The sequence below is a fragment of the Podarcis erhardii genome (assembly GCF_964252035.2).
Source record: "Podarcis erhardii genome assembly, chromosome: 7".
In the NCBI taxonomy this organism is placed as follows: Eukaryota; Metazoa; Chordata; class Lepidosauria; order Squamata; family Lacertidae; genus Podarcis; species Podarcis erhardii.
Window position 1 is genome coordinate 2,764,485 of NC_138511.1, and position 18,237 is coordinate 2,782,721.

The 18,237-nt window shown below is 46.5% G+C and overlaps 1 protein-coding gene across 1 annotated transcript in view; it reads right to left on the reverse strand.

Annotated features, from left to right (window-relative positions):
• Window positions 1–2,230, reverse strand: part of PLAT (plasminogen activator, tissue type) — a 31,599-nt gene extending 29,369 nt beyond the window's left edge. The window contains exon 1 of the mRNA XM_081870121.1: window positions 1,985–2,230. The gene's annotated coding sequence lies outside the window, so the exon portion shown is untranslated. The remainder of the gene's footprint in view (window positions 1–1,984) is intronic.
• Between the last annotated feature and the right edge of the window lie 16,007 nt (window positions 2,231–18,237).

An 18,237-nucleotide genomic window follows, 5' to 3' on the forward strand; every position in this document is an offset into this window, starting at 1 on the left:
GTGCAGTCTACACTCAGCGGCAGCAGCTCCCTGGGGCTTCAGGGCAGGCCAGCCACACCAGGATAGGCAGATGACTGAAGCCAGGACTTCCTGCATGCAAATCTGATGATGTCCTGTGGCACAGAGCTATAGCTGCCCTTCTGTGACTGAGTTAGACCTTCCCCAGGCTATTAGATTGCATAGTTAGCTGGATAAAGAGTGGCACAAGCAAATACTGACAATTAAATAACAATACAATTACAGTGGTACCTTGGGTTACATACTCTTCAGGTTACAGACTCTGCTAACCCAGAAATAGTACCTTGGGTTAAGAACTTTGCTTCAGAATGAGAACAGAAATCGTGCGGTGGCGGCGTGGCAGCAGCAGGAGGTCCCATTAGCTAACGTGGTACTTCAGGTTAAGAACGGTTTCAGGTTAAGAACAGACCTCCAGTGTGAATTAAGTACTTAACCCGAGGCACCACTGTATTTTCAAAAACTTATTTGGGCTCCTTTTAAAAAAACCTCATACATACACACAAACACCCACGCACTGTATTCTTGCTTACTGTGTCCTAGTACTGAGTATGAGAAGTAGATCCAAAATCTAATATTTTGGAGAATGAATTAACTGTGAAGGGTAAAATATACAAAGCAATGCCCAAGTCCAGCTTAACTAACATGGTCGTCACAAAACTCAAAACTGAACATCTACTGGGTTATTTTGCATTGTATCAGAGTGGGTTGTTGCCTTACTATATTATTTTCTTGTTATACAAGTCTTTTATTTGTTTCCAGAAGAGACCAGCCTCTTTGAGGTACCCACCCAATTCCCTGCCCAAACAAGTGATCCAAAAGAATTGCTTTACAAGATAATAAACCAGCCCTGCTGTCCTTGGGGAACTTCATGCTCTTTAAGAACCCTCCTGGGTTGGTCCAAAATCCTACCTAATGCGGCACCTGTTCTTCCTGGAAGCCCCTGAACTGGGCCTTGGGGCAGTGACCCTCTCCCTCACAATCCTGCCTCTGATCCTGGAGATAAATCAGTGGCCACTGATAGCTTTATCCTCCACTAAGTTGTCCAAACCCCTATTAAGCCATGCACTGAGTTCAGCAACCAGAGCTACACGCAGCAATCCAACTGCAGTTGCACCACAGATTTGCATTCAGGCATCCTTGCATCCTTTTCTCAGCAGTTTTATTTTTTACTCCTTTGTTATTGATCCCCAACATGAAATCTGACTTTTTCACAGCAGCTGTTCAGCATTCACACTGAGCTGTCCACCACAAAGCCAAGATCCCTTTAGTGGTCAGTTATTGCCCATTCAGACCACAATCATATACACACACGCGTGCAAAGTTGGGATTCTCCCTCCACCCCCTGCCTGTGCAACATTTTACCCCTGCATGCATCAAACCCCATTTGCCATTTGGCCTCCCAGTTACTCCTTTAGAGAGACAATCTGGAAAATCCAGCACCTCACAGCTCACCCTGGACTCTGGGCTATTTATGAGGAAGTTAAAAGGCAAAGTGAGACAATACAGATTTTCTGTGACAACTGTCCATACTTCCATTCTGCTTCCTGCTGTTTCAATTGGTTATTGATCCACATGAGGATGCCTTAGCTCACGGCTGAACCCCACATACAAAAACATTTAAAACATGTGGTTCCTCCCCATGAATCCTAGGAGCCATACTTTGTTAAGGGTGCTGGAAACTGTATCTCTGTGCCAGGTAAACTACAGCTCTTGGGTGGCAGAAGCCATGCGTTTCAAACGTATGGTGTGGTTGTGACCTTGGTTTACTCAGGATGGGAGCCTTGGGTGAGGCATTTCATGGAAAGAAAGCTCTCTAGATTTCTCATCACCTGAGGAAGTGGGAAGGCTAACAGGCCTTGATACCAGCATCTCACTGGCAAACATAGTAACGCAATAAACAAAATAAATAAAACGGCATTGATTGTGAACAGGCTACACAATAGCAGCACCTGTCTGGGACACTTACAAAATTCCTTGGCCCATCTGTGTCCTGTGCTGACACAGGGCTGCTCTGGGGGACCCACCCACTGCAATGGAGCCCACTACAAAACCTTAAGTGGGAGCAACTGGGCATCACAATGATGCATCTGGACAGCCTGGCGTCTCTCTTCACTGCCTCTTTATCTCTCTTCTCATTCAAAGGTTTCCTGCCCTTACAGTCTTCGCATTATGGGTACGGCTCACTAGCAATGTATCAAAAGAGAGAACAAACACAGCTTTCCAAGTATTGCTTTCTAGAAAGGACTCAAATAGCACAGACTTGAAAAGGAATAGCCATCCAGAAATGGTATAACAGAAAGTCCGAGAAATTGGCTTTAACCAAAAAACCAACCCAGAAGTCGTGCATCACCAGAGGACAAAAGACAAAGGGAGCATTCTCTGCAGTCTGGTGAACCTTTGTTGCCTTTACAAACAAAGGAGAAGATAGTAAATCCAGTGCCAAGGGCAGTCTAAAAGCATGTGGACTGGATGGCCTTTTGGGAGCATCTATTTTCTGCAAAGGCAGCCAGAACCCTCAGAAAGACAAAACAACATTATGTGACTCTCAAATTCCTGAGTGCTGTCTGTGCAAAAAGGGGAGGAGGGAGTTTCCCCACTCCCACTTATATGTAGTTGTAAAGATGATGATAATTTGGATATTTTATTTTTTATTTTTAATTATAAACCACTTGGAGGTGGTTAAAAAAAATTAAGCAGAATATCAGTTCTGTCCTGGATGCTTTGCTGAGATTCCTGCATCGCAGGGGGTTGGACTCGATGACCCTCGGGGTCCCTTCCAACTCTACAACTTTGTGATTCTATGAAATAGAATTCATTATTTACAAAATAAAGTGTGGATTTCAGTTCTATTAGCCGCGATGGCTACTTGCAGTAGCACTGAAATCTCCAGAGGAGAGACCAGTTTGTGTCTTGATCCATTTATGCCCGGTGCCCGTGGCAGAAGGCATATATGCACGCAGAGGGTGCTGAGAGGGAGACGTGGAAGCCTCAGGGCATTCGCCCCGCGCACAGAAGGTTAGAGGGTCGGGTTCTGTGTAGGCTTCTTCGGACAGGCCGTTTCCCCCTCCTGGCAGGGAGGTTTGGCAGGGCGGGGGTCCCCCACAGAAGCAGCCTGAAGGGACCGAGCCCAAGAGAAGCTTCGCCCGTCCTCCCGGGAGGCGGCGGCGGGGGCTTCCCCACGGAGGGCGGATTCAGACCTGCCTCGGCCGTCTTTGACCACGACGCCCCGCAGGCGGTCGGAGCTCCGGCGCTGGGGAATGGGAAGGGCGGGCCGAGGCCCCGGCGCCCGGGCTCGCTCGGCTCCGGGGGGGGGGGGCGGCCGGCCTGCCTGCCTGCCTGCCTGCCTGCCTGCCTGCGCCCCGAGCCCCGCGCAGCCAGGGCCCAGGGGGCATCCCGGCCCCAAGTCCCGAAGGGCCGCCCCCTCCCGGCCCCACGCCTGCTTTCACGCGGCCCCCTCAAATCTCTTTCCTCGACTCGGAAAGAAGCAGCACGTGCGGAGCGCCGTGCGAGTCGGAAGGCGGGGACTGCGGCCGGGACTCCGGCTCCGCTCCCGCCCCGCGCCCCCGGCCGGACTCACCTGCCTGCCTGCCTGCGTCGCGCTCCCGTCGCGGCTCCTTCTTAAGCCGCGGGCGGGCGGGCGGGGCCAGCAGAGCCCGGAGCTGCCGGCGCCGCCCCGAGGCGGGCGGAGGCCGCCGGCGACCCCCTCGGGCCGCCCCTTTCCTCCCGGAAGGGGCCGGGGGGCCCTCGATGCTCCCCCGAGGGGGACCCCCTCCGCGTCCCCCTCGCCCCTCCCGGGCCAACTTCGAGGGGAGGGCGGCGCGACCCCCCGCGGGTCCCTCCGTCGCGCGGCGTCTCGAAGTGGGCCGGGCCGGGATGCGGACCCCTCGGCGGCAGAGAGGCTCCCAGCCCCTTTCGGGCCACTCCGGGGCAGAGGTCTTCGTTGGAGGTTCCGAGGTTACTTTCAGAGCCTCTTGTGAGACAGGCGCGTTGCGGAAATTGGGCTTCATTTTAAGAATATGGGGAAAGATTTGTTACCAATGAAGACTATCTGAGCGGGGTAACTTGTATGGTCTTTTATTCCAATGAGAAGGAGGGGTGCGGCGAGGTCTCCTGCTGTATTTGGGGACCCCCTTCACTGCCTCCAAGGCCTTCAGCTGAGGACTCCACGAAAACCCCTCCCATGGTCGGCGGGGAGTCAAAACAGGGCGTCATCCTCCACATCCCAGGTGCTGCACCAGCAGAGAAAGTCCAGGCCGACTCGGCGAAGAGGAAAGCCTTTGACCTGTCCCAATAACTCACTACCAAGAGGAGCCAGGCTGCAAGCAAAAATATTCTGCTGGCTTTTCATGGGAAACTAGGGTCGTGGCTGCAAGAGGCACACAGCTGCTGGGCTGGAGAAGGAGCAAAGGAAAGCAGCGGACAACCGTGTGGTGGCCCAGATGCCTCCAGAAACACTCGCTCTGGGTTTGGGTCATGGCTATGCTAGATGCATCAAGCAGGAAATGGCTGCCTCAGCACCAAGGGGTTGCCACCTTCTTATTTGTAAGCACACCCTCTGCCCCCCTTGTGCTAATTAAGTTGATGGCTCACCATACCATAGAATCATAAGAGTTGGAAGAGACCCCGAGGGTCATCTAGTCCAACCCCCTGCAATGCAGGAATCTCAGCTACAGCATCCATGACAGATGGCCATCCAACTTCTGCTTAAAAACCTACCCAGGCTAAACCTACCCAGCTCCTTCAAGTGCTCCTCACAAGACTTAGTTTCCAGACCCTTGATTATTTGCATTGTCCTCACCTGTCAACGTTCCAGCTTGTCAACATCCTTCTTAAATTGTGGCATGTCCAGAATTGGACACGGTATTCCAGGTGTGGTCTGACCAAGGCAGCAGTGAGTGGTAGATTTGGATTTGTGGGCTGCGATACCAAAAGTTTGAGAAGCCCTTAGGGTGGCTTAACAGGAAAGGGTTATCAAGGGTTATCAATTTCATTCAATGAGCCAGCTGTGTGTGTCACCAGCATTAGCCTCATTGAACTCATTGGAAGGTGCTAGGCAAGATGTCTCGTTCAAAGACTTGAAACTTTAGTTTAGTAGCAGTGTACACTACATAAAAATAGTGCAGAAATCAGAGGCACACACCAGAGGTCTTTCCTTGGACTTAAGGTATGGTTAGGCTTGGATTGTTGCCAAAGCTAAAAAATTAAGCTGTCTGCTTCAAAAAGCACAAAGATGCACAAAAACAGACAATTTCCCCCTCACTTGGTTTCTTCTTCAATTGATTAGTTCATCGGAACAGAGGGAGCAACCACCAGCCACACCTGGGCACATGTGGCAGTTCAGTGCCACTAATGCAGCAGTTTGACTTCACCCCCAGAGGTGCACTCCATTGTCTCAAGTCAAGACAGACGGAGGCTAGAAACAACAACAACAACAAACAAACAAACAACAACAACACCACACTAGCAGCCGGTGCACAGAGTGAGGAACTACCTAGCAGAAAGGGTTGGTACATATAATTTTTATATTTCTTTGCTTCCATTTCTCTTCATTTATACTCAAAGCAGTTAATAAATGGGTGAAAACACAGCATTCACAAAATGTTCATTAGAGGTTTTTAAGCAGAGGGCTGGCTGACCACCTAGCAAGGATGTTGTAGGCTAGGCAGTGGGTGGACTAGATCACTTGGAGATCCCCGCTCTGTGACTCTGTAGTATACACATTAAAGTCAGTTCAATTTGTATCCCCTTTTACAGCCCAACCCAGAATTGGCTTTATTACTTGTATTTGATGGACAAATACTTGGCAACTTTTTAATTCATCAGTTCAAGACTTATTATTGCTAAAAACTGGAAGGTTCTAAAACCCAATCTACAGTATTACAAAGCTGGCATTAAGAAGTGTGGAAACTAATCTGATGGGGAAATACACACATAAAAGCACAGTGAAAAGGAACAGAGACTGGCAAGTTCACTAGTAGAGGGAAATATAAGTGGAATCAGATTTATTGTGAGATAAAGCATTCTATTGAACTTTCATAAGAATAAGACTTTGGGAAAGCAAACTATTATTGCCAGCATAGAAAGCCAGCAACATCCTGCTTTTCATAAACACATCCTGCTATAGAAGGCAAGGCAAGAGAGGTTAACTGCAAAAGTGTGTTATAAATCTCCAACAGCCAGTTTCTGTAAACAAAGGCTGCATATGTACCATGCATTTAAAGAAGCCTGGGAAATGCAGGGGTGAACACAGTTCCCAGCATTCTGAGGGTGGGGGGGCCATGTGCTTTAACTGTGCTTCCAATATATGGTGTGTGTGCAGCCAAAATGGGGGGGGGAGGGCACACTTTTGCGTAGAGAAATAGTGCAAGTGATTTTTTGTAAGCCACTTTGAGATTTTATTGCAATCAAGCAGTATATACATCTTGTGATATAAATCAACACATTAAAAAATGTGTTTTTCACCTTTTCCCTGCCCACCATTTCACAGTTGATGGGAAGGTTGTCACTTCGTGGAAGAAAATATGCTTTGCTGCAGCGATAACCACACAGGAACAACAGGAAAGCTGATTCACCTTAAATCTCACTTTGGACCTCGGCAGCAGTTTTTATGCAAAAACTGCAGATCAATTGCTCATCCAGGGAAGCCAGGGAGAGAAAAGGGCTCTTTCCATCAGGAAAAAAGTTGGAACGCCCTAGGATGAAATGTCATGCCCTAGCTTTCGCAGGGAGGAAATCCTGGTGAATCTCCAAAGATGACATGATTTCCATGTGTGCCCCATCTGTAGCTTTGCCCACGTCAGTCCTAGGCCTTATCACAACACTGGGGAGTCGTCACAGGACAACAATCTGATAGGAGTCACAGAGACACATAATGTATCTGGACGTAGTTATGGCTCCTAACGGGCAATGATTCAACAACTAGAATCATGATCACCTATTGCTCATGCCAAGGAGAAACTGTACAAGTTAGCCAATAAGTTGTTGGCATGAAAGAAGTAAACAGTGAGGAGGACTCCATTTCCAGTACAAAGAGCCTTGTGACTTGCAATAATACTTTTGAAAATGTCAGGGTACAAATAATAAACTGTTACAACTGGATTTTGAAATGTTACCGTGTGAAAGCTTTTAAAAGTTGTGGGAAAGTGAGCTAAGGCAGGAGCTGATGACAGATGAGCAAGATAAAGATGTCACAGACATATGGGGCAAATAAATCTAGCATCAGGATTCCTGTAGCTTCACAAAGTGCAACCAGACTCAAAAGAGATATTGCAGAGATGGGGAAAGTCAGAAATGGCACTCAGAATGACCAGGGGATTGGAGCAAATGCAGAGGGGAAGCAGGCAGAAGCTCCAGACAGAATGCAAAATAAATCCAGTCACTGTGGCTCTAAAACTGAACTAATCCTAACATATTCACTCCACTCATTCAAGTTTACTCACAATGAATCACAGAACCAAGACAATAATGCCCATTTACACCACAAAGAACTCGTAACCAGAACTCAGAACTCAGCAGCCAGAAACATCATAACCAGACACTGGTATGACCTGTCAAGAGTAAGCATGGACCAATGGTACCAAATAGTATGGGAAACGGCCTTATTAGAAAAACTAACCAACAAACTGAAACTGACATGGGGACAAATAGAAGAAGACTTTATCACATACGCAGCCTTTATCACATACACAGCCCAACAAGACAGTAACAAAAATCCACCAACAGCATACAAATCAATACAGTGATACCTCGGGTTACAGACGCTTCAGGTTTCAGACTCCGCTAACCTAGAAATAGTACCTTGGGTTAAGAACTTTGCTTCAGGATGAGAACAGAAATCGTGCTCTGGTGGCGTGGTGGCAGCCGGAGGTCCCATTAGCTAAAGAGGTGCTTCAGGTTAAGAACGGTTTCAGGTTAAGAACGGACCTCCGGAACGAATTAAGTTCTTAATCCGAGGTACCACTGTATGGCTAACCTGATCCAAAACACCCACCCACCCCATTCATACTTGAAAAGAAAGACCACCACAGCCAATCACAAATGACCAGCCACACCCTAGGCCACCCCCAACCTCTCTCACCACCAAAGGAACACAAGCAAATAGCAGAGAACCGGCACAAGCGATGCTGACACAAAACCCCATACATATATTAAGTAAAATGGAAACATTGCCACCTGACCCCACCCACCTTTCCCCCTCCACCTCTTTCCCCCTTTTCTCCCTAATGTTTCAACAAATGAAACTGATCTGTAAAAAATGTTACTTGAAAAAAGAGAGAGAGACATTGCACATACTTTTGTAAACCAAGAAAATCTTAATAAAAATACATTTAAAAAAACCAATGAATCACAGAACTGCAGAGTTAGAAGGGATCCAGCGGGTCATCTGGTCCAGCCCATCAGGTCCAATCAGCAAGACTGGGCAGCTTCATAGAAGATCCCCTCTTGGAACTCTGGCGCTGGGAAGGGAGCTGATTTTTCTGGTGATGGAAGGGGCCCTTCTTCACAACCAAGACGCCAAGTGGAAAGCTGCTGCGTCATTAGCTAAGAAGCCAAATCAGGTTCTTCACTCTGAGCCTGATGCCAGAGCAGGACCCTCACAGGCATCTTTCTTTGAGCCCAGGGAACCACATTCCCCTCCCCCTGCACCACCAGTTCACTGGCACAGAGAGCACGCCAGGTGGGAGGCCACAGAAGCCGTTACCTGTCCAGTTCAGCCCATGATAATGACCTGGCCCACAGAACCCACAAGGGGTTCCAAACAGCCCCACCCTCTGTGTGTCAGGGATTGGGGGGCTGGCCCTCTTAAGCGTCTCAGTGTCATTGCCTCCAGATGAGGGCATGGACTCTGAAGTGGAAGGGTAAGCAGGGCCAGCCCCACAAAGGCTCTCAGGTGAATCGGTGGGGCCAGTGCCCCACCCATTCCTGCCTGGGGATGTGGCACTGCCATTCTCTGACTCAGAGGACTCCGCTGGAGAAGAACAAGACCGACCTGGGGCTTCCCCCACTTTGTTGCAGTAGATTACTAGATTACTGGAGAAGGCTGGGCCCCTTTAGGTAGGGCAACATCTTGCAGCACAGGTGGAGCTAACAATTATGTTGCACCTGCTGCTACTTCTGTAAATGGACTCAGTTTCAGTTTGTTCCTTGCTGGAGCAGCTACAGAGCTTTGTTCTTCAGAGCACAGCCTTCAGAACCTTTACTTACACCCATGTTGGGCCTTGCTGCACAGAGGAACACAACAAACACTCCGGAGAGCTTACTGAAGGCAGAGCAAGTTGTTCCCTAGGAGCTCTCCACGGTGCTGAGACAACAGGCCTGCCTTGCTCAAAAGTCCTCAGTCCTCAGAGGTAATGACTCACTTGAGATGTCTTCCCTGCTTCCTAGACTCCGAGGTGGGACCAGAACAGGGCGGCAGTCTTCCTTGGAAACATAAGAAATGCACTGGGACTAAACTCGACAAACCAAGGATTCAAATTTGGCCTGTTAGGGTATTTTCCCTAAGCTATGCTCACCTGCCTCACAATTGATGGCATACCTGATGTTAGATGTGAGGGCAGGTAGAGACAGGGCTGCCAGTGCACAACTAGGAGCCTTAAAGAGCACTCCCAACTGTGCACCTGGAAAGGAAAGCAGGTGCCAGATTCCCTGTGAAGCACCTCCTCAGTCCACCCAGGCTGGCTACTGGTTCGTCTAGAACAGGAAGTATACAGGGGCTTCCTGTTCTAGCTAAGCAACAAGATCTCACTGAGTTGCGGTGTTGAACCTGGGACCATCTGTGTGCAAAGCAGATGTTCCAACTCCTTTTTTTTTTTTAACAGAGCACATAGTTAAACTATGGAATTTGCTACAAGATATCATGGTGGGCATTATTCAAATCAGTGGCTGCAAGTCATGATGGTTGTAGGCTGCCTCGGATGCCAGTTGCTGGGAACAAGAGTGAGAGAAGGCTATTTCATTCATGTCCTGCTCTTGTCCCTGACCCTTTCATGGGTATAAATGCAGGGGAAAGTGTGCATGCCTCACTCCACCCATTAAGCACATTAAGAAGTAAGCAGGCTTCGACTGGTCAAGAGTTGGGCCAAAATGGGCAGAGCCACTGAGATAACAGGCACAGCCCAGGCCCTTATTTGTAATTTGCAGGCTGCAATCCTATAGACACGCCCCTGGGAGTAGGATTGAACTCATTTAATTCTGAATATAGGATTGCACTGTAAATGCTATTTTATGAATATTTGGCTTTATTTCATAAATTTGAACATATTAGGCTGCCTGCATTTGGGACATGACTGTTCTGCCTCAGACCTCCACCTCCAGCCTCTCCAAACTGGTGTTTGTGGTGGATCTATTCTAGTTTATCAGTTGTTCTAGGATGGGCTCTGATTGCTACCATATTGCTGTCTGGGAGGGGGGTGGGCTATCACACAAAAAAACCACCCTCAGAACATTTGTGGTATGAAAAGTTACAAGGTATGCACTGGTTGGAAATGAATGAGTAGGCCCACCCCAAAACCTTTGCAGGAGCAAACAATACAGTGCTGCTGCTGCAAGGCTATTGAAGAGAAGAAGTCGGTTGCAAATGGCTGCTTAGCAGAGGACCAGCTTCATTGTAAAAGAACCTTGCACAAGAGCCGCATTGACTCCCGGCCTCAGCTGGACACAGCGCCACCTTTAGTTGAAATAGCCATATAACCGTTAGCTCTACACCACAACTGCTTAGAGATGCTAACGATTCCGTGATATATAAATGCCATAAATAAACAAATAAATAAAATGGTGTTGAAAGTGGGAATGTGTATGACCACCCAGATCGCATCCTGAGCACATCCTGAGTGCATAATGAAAAGGATGTCTGCAAGGACCCAGGTACTCCTTTAGGTTCCCCACCACAATACTTCTGGCTACCGGCCTGCAAGAATCCTTTCCGCTTCGCTGCTCAGGGGCAGAACTGAAAAAGAGGAATTTGCTGGTCAATTACAAATTCACATTTTCTCAATCAGTTGCTACTGATGAGTTTCACTGCAACAAAATGCTGCTTCCATTGCTTAATTCCCAAGCCACGTTGGAGAATATCAAAGAACCATGTAATCTTTGTGATATTTTGAGAACTTGCCGTTCCATTAAGCAATTGGATGACATCAGAACATTTTATCTGTGCAGCACACATCTGAAATGGCATTTCCTAGTAGATATGAATGCAGCCGGAAAGTCTTTCACCCCTACCCCTCTTATCGGTGTCATTTTAAGATTCCTTATGGAAGCCAAGGGAGGGGCAAAAGCCTCCACTACTGCATCATCCTCATTCTTTTTTTAAAAAATAAAAGCATAGGCACATGAGAGGAGCCTGACTGCTGGATCAGCCCCACAGCCATCGAGCCCCACTTCCTGTTCTCCCAGTGGCCCCTGGATGACTCCAGGAAACCCATAAGCCAAACCTTAGTCCATCAGCGCTCTCTACCCGGGAGACTTCCAGCAACTGGTATTCAGAGCCCGTTTTTGAGCCCTCTGTTCTTTGTGCCCAAATAAGTAGAAGGCTGGTGTGTTTTTTATTTGGTTTTCAGTTTATCCCCAATTTTAATTCTTGAATGTGTTAAATAGTTGTTTTTAACTGTTTTACCAATAATTGTATTGTTTCATTTTTTTGTTAACTGCTTTGAGGTGTATAAATTTTATGAAATAAATAAAATAAAGTGCAGTGCAGCAATGAAGGCAGGTCATTGTAAGAAGCTTACAATCAACTCATTTACATTTAAGCCCTACGTGATTTTTCCAGTTCCCCACACAATCAGAATTACACGGAGAGGCAAGGACGGCCACGTTATTGGTCCATGATATGAAAATGCAGCTCTGGGGCAGACTCAGAGGAACAAGAGACAGAGCCTGGGAGCCAGTGCCCCCTCTTCATGGACCATCCAGGCCAGAAGATGGAGGACTGCCTTCCCGGCCAGCCTTCCCCATTCCCAGGGCTGCAGAATAGGGCAGTGGTCCTTTCAACTCCTTAGAGTGGCAGGGCTAACAGGAGGTATCAGGTCAGTCTCCATAAGGCAGTGCTTCTCAAACTTTGTTCTCTGGGCCACACTTTCAGAATAAAAAATTGCTAGTGCCACACCAGTTTTTTTAATAGATAATAAATACATTGGAAAACAAAAAGAAACAACTCCTAGTAGTGCTTCATTTATAACTTGGAACACAACTGTTTTAAAGTATGATCATGGCACACCCAGAAAGTATAAAACAATGCAGCTACATAAGAACATGAATCATTCCTAGAGGTCCCGGGCCCTAAGGAAGTTAGATTAGCCTCAACCAGAGCCAGGGCCTTTTCAACTCTGGCTCCGGCCTGGTGGAACGCTCTGTCTCATGAGACCAGGGCCCTGCAGGATCTGATTTCTTTCCGCAGGGCCTGTAAGACAGAGTTGTTCCGCCTGGCCTTTGGCTTTGAATCAGTTTGATTCCCTCCCCCTCTTTCTTTTTCCTTTCTCCTCCTGTGATGAGGTTGCATTTTAATGTTTTAATGTTGTATTTTAATCTTGTTTTTAAGTTGTATTCATTCAACTTGTTTTTATTATTGCTTGTTAGCCGCCCTGAGCCCAGCCTTGGCTGGGGAAGGGGGGTATAAATAATAATTATTATTATTATTATTATTATTATTATTATTATTATTATTATTATTCCAGAGGCATTGACTTATGCCCAAGATTGTGTCTGACGTCATGTGCCTGGCCTGCAATGTGTGGGACATTACATTGTCAGCCCAGAGCGCTGTGGCTTCAATGGCCAGCAGCCCCTCCTCTCCTGCTCAGGAGGAACTGACCACTGAAGCTCTGCTCCGTGCTTGGACTCCTGTCCCAATCAGCATTGAGGGGGGCCAGCCAACAGATATTGGGGGAGCAAAAGCACCTCGTCCCCATAGTTGGTGGCCCTGAATCATTCCAGAAATATAATTATAAAACGAGTCTCTTACATATGCACCTTAAGTATGTCTACAAACTCAATGAGAGGTGCAAACTTGTTTTAGCAGGGTAAGCGCCACCCTCTTAATCATTTTGCTTGTCCTTTTCTAAACCTTTTCCAACTCTACAATATCTTTTTTGAGGTGAGACAACCTTAACTTCACAGTACTTCAAATTATGGTTCCTACCATAAGGAAACTCTGAGCTGAACCCAAACTGAAACTGTACCAACATTCGGCATGTGATGTTATCCAACGTGGAATGAACAAAAGTCACAGCTGGAAGCGAGGTGGGAGTCTTCCTGCTATTGAGAGAGGAAAGAAAGATATGCTGTGGAGCCATAAGAATCCCTGCCCTCGTGCTTTCCTGCAGACAACAGCCTGGATGGCCCTCAAAGAGAAACCTTTTCCATAAACAGGAGCACCTGGCCTAAGCAGAGGTGCAAACCACATAAGATGCAGGAGTCCAGTGACTGGAGCTCCCAAAGCCCCCCCCCCTTTTTAACCTTAAATGCAGGTGTGGCATTTAATCCAGATCTGATTGGAGCAAGGACAGCAGGGGAGCAAGGTGAAACATTTCCTTTGCAACATTTTTCCAATTAAATTGGTTGTGGTTATTATTCTGTATTAAGTTACATACAGTTTGCTTGCCGAAATGGCTTCTAGACTCTCAAAGATAGTTATTAAACCTTCTCTGAAGATTATTAGACCTTCAGTAGAAAAAAATTATCCTCCTTTCCCCCCATTCTAATATCAGCTTGAGTAACAATTCTTTGTGGGGGGAGGTTGAAACCCCTTTCCCCTTGCAACCCTTCTCCAATCAGTTTCTGAAACACACACTATGGCTGTTTTAAGGTACTTAGGAAGCTGCCTTATACCAATTCAAAGCACAGGTCCCTCTAATTTAGTATCGTCTACACCAGTGGGTCTCAAAGGGTGTGGCAGGAGAAGATGACAAGTGTGGCAAGAAGATTCAACGACAATCAAAGAAACATTTAAACATTTATGTGTAGTATAATATAGTACACACACACACACACACACACACACACACACACACACACACACACTTATTTGCAGAACATGGATAGGTATCTTTTCAAAATGAGAGCAAGAGCATCAAGTGAAACTGAGGACCATCCTAGTTCTGATCAAGAATCACCATTCATACAGAGTGCTGGAGAGGCCCGTTTTATTCAACACCAGTAGCAGGCCCAAGCAAACCTCCAAAAAAGGAAGTTTGTCAACAATATATGGATAGCTATCTGAGTCTCAGTTTCTGGTGGAATGGAGATGACAATGTCCCTCAGCTTATAGGTTTGATCTGTGGTAAGAAGCTTTCAAAGTCCAATATGGGCCCAAACAAGATGAAAAGACATCAAAATATGGAAATCTGGCAAACATGAATATTTTGAAAGGCTTTTGGAACAGCAGAAATGCCAACGATCATATGTAAAAAAATGAGTAAAAGATAAGATGCAAATATATTCAGTGTGATGAGAGCAAATTTTTATTCTGAAAGTGTGAGAAAAAAGTTTGAGAACTACAGTCCTACACTGACTGGCAGTGACTCTTACTCAACAGGAGTTCCTATATTCTGGGTGCAGACTAGGGACATTTCCTACCTAAGATGTCAAGGATCAGACCTGGGATAGACCCAGCCCAATACATTTTGCTGCTTGAGGCAAAACAGAAAATACCCCTCCCCCACCGCCACTCTTGCTGCTGCCTCCTCCTCTGCTGCCCCTAGAATATTGTGTCCAATTCTGGGCACCGTAATTTAAGAAGCATGTTGACAAGTTGGGACGTGTGCAGAGGAGGGTGACCAAGATGATCCAGGGTCTGGAAACCAAGCCTGATGAGGAACGGTTGAAGGAGCTGGGTATGTTCAGCCTGAAAAAGAGGAGACTGAGAGGAGAAAGGAGAGCCATCTTCAAATATCTCAAACGCTGCCACGTGGAAGAGGGAGCAAGCATGTTTTACCCTGCTCTGGAGGGAAGGACCCAACCAATGGCTTCAAATTACAAGAAAGGAGATTCTGACTAAACCTCAGGAAGAACCTTCTGACAGTAAGAGCTGTTCTACAGTGGAAGAGACTCCCTCGGGACGTTGTGAACTCTCCTTCCTTGGAGGTTTTCAAGCAGAGGCTGGATGGCCACCTGTCAGGGATGCTTGAGCTGAGATTCCTGCATTGAAGGAGGTTGGACTAGATGACCCTCGGGGTCGGTCCCAACTCTTAAATTCTGTGACTCTATTTTTATTTGTTTGTTTGTTTATAAATATTTTTTATTGGTTTTTACACATATTTTCCAGGATATCATCCTTTTAAACATCATTTCAAAATCTTTGGCTATCACAGCCTTAAATTTCCTTCAACCTCAACTGATGGTTTTCTAAAATCCTTTCTAATTATGCATTTTGTTACTACAGTTATTGCTATAAATTCAAATCTTAATACCTATTCTTAGTTCTTTTCACAATAATTTATATATTATTCCTTACAAAACTTCTTTTAACCCTACAAACAATGTCAATTGGTTACAGTTACTTTCCAAATACGTTGAATCATAGAATCATAGAATCATAGAGTTGGAAGAGACCACAAGGGCCATCGAGTCCAACCCCCTGCCAAGCAGGAAACACCATCAGAGCACTCCTGACATATGGTTGTCAAGCCTCTGCTTAAAGACCTCCAAAGAAGGAGACTCCACCACACTCCGTGGCAGCTAATTCCACTGTCGAACAGCTCTTACTGTCAGGAAGTTCTTCCTAATGTTTAGGTGGAATCTTCTTTCTTGTAGTTTGGAACCATTGCTCCGTGTCCGCTTCTCTGGAGCAGCAGAAAACAACCTTTCTCCCTCCTCTATGTGACATCCTTTTATATATTTGAACATGGCTATCATATCACCCCTTAACCTCCTCTTCTCCAGGCTAAACATGCCCAGCTCCCTTAGCCGTTCTTCATAAGGCATCGTTTCCAGGCCTTTGACCAATTTGGTTGCCCTCCTCTGGACACGTTCCAGTTTGTCAGTGTCCTTCTTGAACTGTGGTGCCCAGAACTGGACACAGTACTCCAGGTGAGGTCTGACCAGAGCAGAATACAGTGGCACTATTACTTCCCTTGATCTAGATGCTATACTCCTATTGATGCAGCCCAGAATTGCATTGGCTTTTTTAGCTGCCACGTCACACTGTTGGCTCATGTCAAGTTTGTGGTCAACCAAGACTCCTAGATCCTTTTCACATGTACTGCTCTCAAGCCAGGTGTCACCCATCTTGTATTTGTGCCTCTCATTTTTTTTGCCCAAGTGCAATACTTTACATTTCTCCCTATTAAAATTCATCTTGTTTGTTTTGGCCCAGTTCTCTAATCTGTCAAGGTTGTTTTGAAAAGTGATCCTGTCCTCTGGGGTGTTAGCCACCCCTCCCAGTTTGGTGTCATCTGCAAATTTGATCAGGATGCCCTTGAGTCCATCATCCAAGTCGTTGATAAAGATGTTGAATAAGACCGGGCCCAAGACAGAACCCTGTGGCACCCCACTAGTCACTCTTCTCCAGGATGAAGAGGAACCATTGATGAGCACCCTTTGGGTTCGGTCAGTCAGCCAGTTACAAATCCACTGAGTGGTAGCATAGTCAAGTCCGCATTTTACCAGCTTCTTTACAAGAATACCATGGGGCACCTTGTCAAATGCCTTGCTGAAATCAAGGTAGGCTACATCCACTGCATTCCCTTCATCTACCAGGCTTGTAATTCTGTCAAAAAACGAGATCAGGTTAGTCTGACATGACTTATTTTTCAGAAATCCATGCTGACTATTGGTGATCACAGCATTCCTTTCTAGGTGCTCACAGACTGTTTGCTTAATGATCTGCTCCAGAATCTTCCCTGGTATTGATGTCAGACTGACTGGGCGGTAATTATTTGGGTCCTCTCTTTTCCCCTTTTTGAAAATAGGGACAACATTTGCCCTCCTCCAGTCTGCTGGGACTTCGCCTGTTCTCCAGGAATTCTCAAAGATGACTGCCAGTGGTTCTGAGATCACATCTGCCAGTTCTTTTAATACTCTTGGATGCAGTTCATCTGGCCCTGGAGACTTGAATACATCTAAACTAGCCAAGTATTCTTGTACTATCTCTGAAGAAGTGTGCATGCACACGAAAGCTCATACCTAGAACTAACTCAGTTGGTCTTTAAGGTGCTACTGGAAGGAATTTTTTTATTTTGTTTTGTACTATCTCCTTAGTTATTCTGGGCTGTGTTTCCTCTGCTGAATCATTTGCTCCAAATTCTTCAGGTCGGGCATTGTTTTCTTTATCGGAGAAGACTGAGGCAAAGAAGGCATTGAGGAGTTCAGCCCTTTCTGTGTCCCCTGTTTGCATTTCACCATCTTCTCCTCTGAGTGACCCCACTGTTTCTTTGTTCTTCCTTTTGCTACGAACATACCCATAAAAGCCTTTTTTTGTTGCTTTTAACCTCTCTAGCAAGCCTGAGTTCATTCTGTGCTTTAGCTTTTCTGACTTTGTGTCTACACGTGCTGGCTATTTGTTTGAATTCCTCTTTGGTGGTTTCCCCCCTTTTCCATTTTTTGTACACATCCTTTTTTAATCTTAACTCAGTTAAAAGTTCTTTAGATAGCCACCCTGGCTTCTTTAGGCACCTTCCATGTTTCCGTCTCACTGGTATTGCCTGAAGTTGTGCTTTTACTATCTCCCTCTTAACAAACTCCCAGCCATCATGAACTCCCTTTCCTTTAAGTATTACTGTCCATGGGATCTCACCCAGCACTTCCCTAGGTTTTATGAAGTCGGCTTTCTTAAAGTCAAGAAATTGAGTCCTAGTATGCTTGGCTGCTCCTTTCCGCTGTATAGTAAACTTCAGAAGAGCATGATCACTCGTGCCTAATGATTCTTCCACTTCTACCCCACTTCTTACATTCCTTTAGGAAAGTCTGGTCCTGCTGGTTCCAAATTTTCCAGGATAATCTCACCATCTCAGCATAACACTGGGCTACAGCCCTTCCCTGCTGTGAAAATACGGGTAACAATAGGAACATTAGCTGTTCCAATAATTGATCGCCTGTGCAGACTGACCATCTGATCCACCAGCGATCCAATTTTTGTTTAGAAATCCTTTGCCAAGTCTTTGCAGCGGTGGAGCAAGCCGATCGGGCGCCTGGGGCAGCGCATGTGCCACCGCGTCACTCCCAGGAGAGACGCGTGGCTCGGGCGCACTGCAGGCCCTGCAGTGAGTGCCGCCCAGCATTTTG